We start from the raw sequence: 8,285 nt of genomic DNA, 5'->3' as shown, positions 1-8,285 counted from the left end.
TCTCTCCAGTTAATCTCCCTTCCCAGCAGAACGAGTCATCTCCAGGGGATGATGACAAATCACAGCGAAATCCAAGGGGAAGGGGTGCTCTGGGCCCTCCAGGCCACTCTGGCGCTGTCATGTCAGGGGGGCAGGAGGCCCGGGCTCTGGTGAGGCCCCTGGTTCGGGTCAGGGCTGCGGTGACAGGATGAGGGCCCGAGCGGCCTCTGCGACAGGGAAGGAGCCTTTCTCTCGGAGGGAGACGAAGCTCCTGGGGAGCCTGGGACAGGTTTGCAGCCTTGCTTGCCATCTGCCCCCGGTTCTCAGAGCACTTGCCAAAGAGCACCCCCGCCCCGTAGTGATGCTGTCGGGGCCCGGCTAGCCCCAGAGCAGCCTCCGGCGCCCCATATTCTTGCCCCGAAATGGCTACTGCCGTTCCCTTCACACAGGAGGAAACTGTAACGCAGCACGATTTGATTTTTTGCCCAGCGTCCTGCGAGCACAAAGCGGCAGAGCCAAGATTTGAACCAGGTTTATCTGGACCCAAAACCATGGCTTCTGGAAGCTGAATTAGAGGGTTAGGTCTGTGAGATCCAGTGCTGAGTTGATCTGCAGGATAATCACACTTTGTGGACGTGTGTGGTGTGTGTGTGTACGTGGTATGTGGTTTATGTGCGGCGCGTGTGGTTTGAGGTATGGATGTGTTATGTGGAGTGTGCGAAGGTATGTGTGGTGCATAGCGTGGTATGTGTGTGGTAGATGGCGTGTAATGCAGTGCGTCGAGTGCTGTGGTATATGTGTCATATGTGGTGTGAAGTGTGTGTGTGAGGCATAGCGTGGGAGGTGTGTGCTGCATGGTGTGCACTGGAGGGTGTCCTATGTGGTGTGTGTGCGAGTGGTGTGGCGCGTGTGGTGGGTGGTGCGTGTGGCGCGTGTGGTGTGGCGCGTGTGGTGGGTGCGTGTGGCGCGTGTGGTGTGGCGCGTGTGGTGTGGCGCGTGTGGTGCGTGTGGTGTGGAGTGTGTGGTGGGTGCGTGTGGCGCGTGTGGTGTGGAGTGTGTGGTGGGTGCGTGTGGCGCGTGTGGTGTGGCGCGTGTGGTGTGGCGCGTGTGGTGGGTGCGTGTGGCGCGTGTGGTGTGGCGCGTGTGGTGCGTGTGGTGTGGAGTGTGTGGTGGGTGCGTGTGGCGCGTGTGGTGTGGCGCGTGTGGTGGGTGCGTGTGGCGCGTGTGGTGTGGCGCGTGTGGTGGGTGCGTGTGGCGCGTGTGGTGGTGTGGCGCGTGTGGTGTGGCGCGTGTGGTGGGTGCGTGTGGCGCGTGTGGTGGTGTGGCGCGTGTGGTGGGCGCGGTGGCGCATGCGTCCTAGGGACAGTCTTCAACCTCCTACCCGCCTGGAAAGCCCAAGCCGCAGGGGCTTCTGGGAAGCGCTTGGCTTCGAACCGGGCAAAGGTCGTGGAGCCGCCCTGCCGCGGCCCAGCGCTGCCACGGCCGTGACAGGTAAGCGACCTGCTGGGAGTCTGCGCCTCCTGCGTCAAACAGGGTGAAGGAAGGTCCGCTGAGCGCCTGGCGGTCGCCGGCCCGTGTCCCTGCCGTCGGCTCCCCGGGGGCCGCACCGCCGCCGCCTCGGCTCACCCGGACTACACGCCCTACCTGGCCTCGGGGCTGCCCAGCGCGTGGGCCGGAGCGAGCCGCAGCCGACGCGGCAGGTGCCCCCCGCCAGCCCCTGCACCGGGACTCCAGAGGCGCTGCGTCGCCGGCCCCGCCGCATCCCCTGCCTTGTCCTCGGGGACAGTCGCTGCCGACCTCCGCCTGCCCCTCGGCCGGAGCACTCGGTTCCCTTCAGCCTTTGGTCTTCGAGCAGATGCCGTTTTCTCCGTGACGGCTTCTGGAACACGCCTCGTGGATTGAGGCCGTGGCCGCAGGCTCTCCTCACCCCCGGTTCCTCACCAGGACCCCCCCCCCATGGCCGCCTGACGTTCGGGCGCCCTGCTCACCCCCGGGCTCTCCGTGGAGTACTAGGCCCGCAGAGCCACGACCCCCCTTTGGCCCCCTGCTGTACCTCGAGAACCTAGAAACCTGCCGGCACCTGGCAGGCGCGCGAGGCGAGCCGCAATTGCTGAATGACGGCGGGTCTCGTCATTAGGTGAAGCGTGTGGGAGGAGTCCAGGTGGAAGGCGCTTGGTTTTCCGAAATCCCGGAGGAGCAGGCTGGCCCTAGAAGGGAACGTGAGGGGCACCCGCCTGGGTCTCCGCTGACCACGTGATCACTGGCACTCGGATCCACGGCCTCCAAGCGGAGGCCACCAGACAGCCAGCGTCCTCAGCCCTGCACACTCTTCCTGTCCTCCTCCCCTGAGCACGTCCCCGGCCTCCCACCGCCCCAAATCCTACCAGCTTCTCATCACTCCCCACCCCACCCCCAGTTCCCCGTCTCCTATGCCTGAAGGAAGCTCCCACTTCGGAGCCCCTCCCCCACCCCCAGCACAGGCAAGCAAGGTGTTCCCAGGGTCAAGGGTGCTAGTAAAATCCGCAAAAGCAAGCTGTTTTGGCCTCAGTGGGCCAAGGCCACTGCCTCTTTCCACTCTGGCTTGCCCTGGGTAGGGGCAGAAGAGCGTCTGTGTTAGTCAAGGTGGATAGGATATCTGTGGAAATACTAGAAGAGGAGCTTCAGTATAGGGATCTGCTCGTGCAGTCATGGAGGCTCAGAAGTCTCACGATCTGTCATCTGTGGGCTGGAAACCCCCAGAAAGCTGGTGGTGTCATTCAATCGTGGCCAAGGCCTGAGAGCAGGGGAGTTGGTACCCCAAGTCCTGTTCAGAGACTGAAACCAGAGAACTGGGAGCCCCGCTATCAAAGGGCAGGAGAAGAGAGTGAATTCACTCTTCCTCTGCCTTTTTGTTCTTTTTTTTTTTTTAAGATTTTATTTATTCATGAGAGAGAGAGAGAGAGAGGCAGAGACACAGGCAGAGGGAGAAGCAGGCTCCATGCAGGGAGCCCGATGTGGGTGGGACTCGATCCGGGGTCTCCAGGATCACGCCCTGAGCCAAAGACAGGCGCTAAACCACTGAACCCCCCCCCCCCCCCGGGCGTCGCTGCCTTTTTGTTCTATTCAAACCCTCAGTGGATTGGATGATGTCCGCTCACATTGGAGAGAGCATCTTCTTTGCGCAGTCTATTTGATTCAAATGCGCATCTCTTCCAGAAACACGCTCATAGACATACCCAGAAATAATATTTTATGAGACAGCTGGGCATCCCTTAGCTCTGTGAAGTTGACACATAAAATTAAGCATCCCAGTGTCCCCTTCTCCCTCCAAATTTCCTGTTCTTCCTAGAACTTCAGAATATGACCTTATTTGGAAATAGAGTCTTTGCAGACGTAACTAGCTAAGGTAAGGTAAGGTCATACAGGAGTAGGCGGACCCTTAATTCAGTATGACTGGTGTCCTCATAAGAAGAGGAGAGCAGACACAGAGGCACAGGAGAGATTACTACGACAGAAGCAGAGATGGCAGGGATGGGTGTACAAGCCCAGCAACACAGGGATTGCCAGCAACACCGGGGGTTAGGAGAAGCAAAGTGGGATCCTCCCCTAGAGCGTTCAGGAAGCAAGCATGGCCCTGCCAACGCGCGGATTCCAGACTTTTAGCCTCCAGGCCCGTGAGAAAATAAGTGTTTGCTGTTGGAAGCCCCCTAGCTCGCGGTAACCTGTTACAGCAGCCCCAACATCGGTCGCATTAGAATGGCCACATGGGAACCAGCAAAGAGGAAGTGGAGTGGGGGACACTTTTAGGTTAGATTCAGTGGGACACCTTGACGTGATTCATAGTTGCTTCCTATAAAGTTTGGTCACCGCAGACCACAAGGGCTGGGAATAACAACCCATTGTACAAACTCACCCGGCTTGCACCATGGAAGTGCGGGACAAGAGGTCGTATCCTAGTGTTAGCAAGATTGCTGGATACTGGAAGCCAGTGGTGGTGGAAGTAAAACAATACTGGAAATAGGGCAGGAAGAGAAGCCGTCCGATGATCCAACATGTAAATTGCCTAAATAGGAAGCTCTGTGCTCATGAACACCTAGTCGAAACAGAAATTCTCCGCCATCCACAACACAGTCAGGAATGCACCATTCACAAGTATATAAACACGCCATAATTTTTTCTCTCTTTTGGTGGGAACTGTACAAAATAACATTTATCCAAATTTCTGCCTTTGTAGAGCACAGATCTGTAGTGGTTCTAAAAATAGTGGGTATAGCTTTGTGTGAGGTCACATGATTAATGCAAACCACTTATGGATCATCGTCTCTACAGAAAATAATACAAAATCACTGTCCTGTGCAGAGGCATTCAAAGAGCACACGGCTTAAAGGTGTTGGGGAAAAAGTATTATGGAAATGTGTTGGGCAAGGGATTAATAGAAATACGTTATTTTTTAGATCTCTGTGTTATTTGTGATATTTATCAGCTTTTAAAAATTTGTGACTTTATTACTTTCATGCTCAATTTTGTTTTCATGTTTTGTTCTTGTCTTCATAAAGGGTTTCCAAATTGTACATGCTTCGGGCGTCACAAGCCTGGACCCACCACGGCCTGTCTACCTCCTTTCGGAAACACAATCTCTGAATTCAGCACCAACACTGAACACCAGGTGAGTTTGGACACTGTGTCCATCTGTATCTGAGCGGCTGTGAAATCACTTAATGGCAATGAATTGAGTCAAAAGATCCCTATTATTGTTACAGCTCCCCCTCTGTGTGACAAGTCAGTTAACTTCACTGAGCCTCAATCTCTGCCCCTGAAAATGGGAATATTGGTGCAAATCCTGCTCTACTTCTTCAAACCAGAGATTTGAAACTAAATGAATCGTATATACGTCACAGTGGGGAGAGTGCTTAGAAAACTGGGCAAAGTTGGGGGGATGTTTTCTTGTTTAGCCTAGAAAAATGGAGGAAAGGTGGAGGGAAAACCCATCCATAATTCTAACACCTAATGAAACCAATATTAACATGTTAATATATTCCCCTTGAGTTTTTTCTATGTTATCTTTCTTTATACGGATCACACTGGTTACACAATTTCACATCCCACTTTTACCTCTGAACACGGCATCGTAATCATCTTCCCATTCCACTGGAAATGCTTTGGAACCCATAAGTATCGCTGTGACAATTAATTTCTGGATGCCTTAGTTCCTCCATCTAAATGGACACCATGTGCAGCTAAGCCAAGTGAGTGCGGTGCCCTGTCCTGTCTTCAGTCCTTGGGTGGAAGGCCTTATGGGGGTTCAGAGTAACCTCGGCACTGGGGAAGTCATTGAGGTCTCAATTTCATGGACAGTAATGCTGGAATGGGAGAGGAGGACCCAAGGGTCTTGTTCTGGGTGTTTCTGGCAGGTGATGGACGGAGAGGCCACACCCATTTAACCCAGCTCCTTGAAGGCAGAGATTGGGCCCATTCTTCTTTGTAGACCCACAGCAGGGCCCAGTGATGGAAGGACCAACAGACAGAGGGATGGCCAACCCCTGATGGCAGACTTGATGGGAGTTGGCAGGGCAAGCCACCCAAGCAAGGCTCTCCTGTGGGCCGAAGGCAAGGCTCTAATCTCCCATGAAAGCCCTGCAAAGTGGGACTGGCTCTGGGCCGAGAAAGGCTTCCCCCCAAGACACCACTGGCTCTGCATGGGGCTCAAAACAAGGGGCTGGAGACAAAGGAGACCCTCAGGAGAAAAAAAGACCCCCGCCCCCAAGTCTGATGGAAGACTCAGGGGACCCACCAGCCTGAGGAAGGGGGGATCCCATGATGGACAGAGGAGCCCTCACGCCTTCCTGACAAGAAAGAAGGGCACCGCTGTGATCCTGCAGCCCTCCTCCACCATCCTCTCTGAAGGCGACGTGTCCTCACAGGCTACAGCCCACCAGCTGAAGGTCAGCCAGGGCCAAGGCCACCGCGGGGGGTTCTGGGAACAGCACAGCCAGCTCCCCGCTCGCCTGCTACCCCAGGCAGTGTGAGACTCACTGTCCTCCCACACAGCAGCCATGAGGGCCAGATACTACAGGGTGCCCAAACTTCAAGAAGAGTTTGCTTCTGCTCAGGCAGGAAGACAGGAAAAGTGGGGAGACACTACCAGTCGGTGGGTGCCAAGGGATCACAGCCCGAGTGTGTGTGAGCCTCCTTAGTCCTCAGGGGTTTTATTGCCCATTTCACAGATGAGGAGACTCTGGGGAGGGGAGCTTAGGGACCTGGCACTTGCCCCATGGGCGGAGGAGACAGAGTCCAGGCCAGGGCCGAGGTGGTGACAGCCAGAGGGCGTCCCTCCAGGTGTGCGGGTTAACCCTGCCTTTATGTGGGGGGGTGTGCTCAGCACCCCCCTAAACCCGGAGCTCAGCAAGGGGAGAGTCACGTCTCATCCGGGCGCCTTGTAAATGTTCCACGAGTGAATGAGGACTCAGTTGTGGAGGCAGGAAAGGTTTGACGTAGCCAGATCTACAAGTGGGTCAGGGAAATGCATGGAAATGTCTCCACAGAGACAGACCCTGAGGACTGGGTAGCTGTCGGGAGTGGGGCCGAGAGCCCCCACCGAGGCACGACCCCCAGAGCCTTGCCTGGCTTCTGCCCCTGGCATCAGTGCCTCCACCCTCCACTGTGAAATGGGGATAATTAAGGAATTCCACGGCCATTCTGTGTGGATGAAGTGAATTAACGCCCATGAGGCTCTGAGAGGAAGGCCTGACCCAGAGCAAGCGTGCTGTATGGGTTTGCTGCTCTCGTTTGTGTACCCGCCAGCCAGGCGTTGGGTCCGGCTTTGGGGAGACGGTGAGAAATCAAACAGAACTCACACAGTCGGTGGGAGGAGATACACCATCCAACCTGGAATCACAGACCGCAGGCCTTCATCCTGGGCTCCTGAGGCCAGGGCTCCTCAGTGACTGCCTGTGGGCCTGGGTGACAGCGCCCAGCTCGGCATTCAAGGCTTCTGCCCACCGCTCTGCTGCCCTCCCTGTGCACCCCTGCACTGGAGGCTGGGGCGCTCACTCACCTGCCTTCCCAACATCCGCTCTTGCTTTTCTGGCTTCGATCACTCTGTTCCCTCCTTTGCTTCTTATCCACCTGGTGAGCTCCTACTCGTCACTCTGGACCCAGTTCAAGTGTCTGCTCACTGCCACTCTTTCTGTCCTGTGGTCAGCCCATGGCTGCATGTCCATCTGCTCCAGTCCATGTCCCACAGTGCGGTGACTGGCTGTTTCCTCCTGGGTCCCCGACACAGCCTCCTTCGTCCCCTGGCCACTGAGCACAGGCTCAGCCAGCCTCCACTGAACAACTGGGAAGAAAGGTGACATGGACTTGGGATTGGGACTGGGAAAGGGGAGACCAGTGGAGGATTTGTTCCGAAGACTGGGAGTCCCTCTCCTTCCCGTCATGGAAGGGAACGAACCCCCTAAGGCTCCTCCCTCATCAGGCTCCTCCTGGGGCCTGTGTCCTCTCCTGCCGCACACCTTCTCTCTCCTCTCCCTCCTCCAGCCTCTGGACCCTTCTGTCCTATAACCAACCCGGGGCTGTGGAGGTGGCCTGAGGACCCATATTTTCATCCTAACCACCACTTACCAACAGGGTAAGTGCGTAACATCCTGGTCCCTGCACATGCTCAGTAATGGTCAGTTCATTCCTCATCTCCTCCCTCCTCACCCCTCTTTGCCTCCCCAGGAGCAGAGCACGCCCCCAGGAGAAGGACGTGGTAGCTGCACCCCCTTAAAGCCCTTCCTCTGCCTGCCTTTGCCCACCTCACTCCTACAGCTAGAGAAGCAGGAAGGCAGCCAGTCTGGTTGGAGCTGGGGCCGTGAAGGGCAGGGGCAAAGGCACCTTGACACCCTCTTGGTCCCCCATCCCTCCAACATATATCCACATTCTCTCATATCCACGTGCACACACACGCACACACACACACACACACACACACATACCTACGCACACTGCTCCTCAGTGAGCACCCGAGGACTGACCCAGCCCCCTTCCAGACCGGGAGCTCCTCAAGGGCAGGGACACATCTCATTTCCCATTTTCTCCCTGTCCAGCCTCCAACGGGCACCAACAAATGACGAATAAATGACTAAGTGCAAGGGACACAGATCTTGCCGGATGTGGTTGTATTTGACATGTTCTGTGAGATCAAGGTACATTACAACTTTCGGGAAAGCTCTGAAACATGGAAAGGTAGGTCTCTACATCCCATGGCCTTTGGGGTGTCATCATAGGATGAGGCTTTAGGTTTCCAGAGATGGAAATAAGACTTTGTCTCCCTGCATCACTGCCTT

At 56.0% G+C, this 8,285-nt stretch overlaps 1 long non-coding RNA gene across 2 annotated transcripts; it reads left to right on the top strand.

Annotated features, from left to right (window-relative positions):
* The first annotated feature begins 4,521 nt into the window (after positions 1 to 4,521).
* On the top strand, positions 4,522 to 7,853 carry LOC129510776 (uncharacterized). 2 transcript variants are annotated; one of them, XR_008664702.1, is made up of 3 exons: positions 4,522 to 4,624; positions 7,495 to 7,585; positions 7,678 to 7,853. It is a non-coding gene; the product is annotated as an uncharacterized LOC129510776 (long non-coding RNA). The 2 variants fall into 2 exon arrangements; XR_008664700.1 differs by lacking the exon at positions 4,522 to 4,624 and adding an exon at positions 5,384 to 5,900.
* Positions 7,854 to 8,285: the final 432 nt, after the last annotated feature.

The sequence above is a fragment of the Nyctereutes procyonoides genome, unplaced genomic scaffold, assembly GCF_905146905.1.
Source record: "Nyctereutes procyonoides isolate TBG_1078 unplaced genomic scaffold, NYPRO_anot_genome, whole genome shotgun sequence".
Taxonomy (NCBI): domain Eukaryota; kingdom Metazoa; phylum Chordata; class Mammalia; order Carnivora; family Canidae; genus Nyctereutes; species Nyctereutes procyonoides.
Note: the sequence above shows the minus strand (reverse complement) of the source record. Positions and strands in the feature narration are given on the sequence as shown.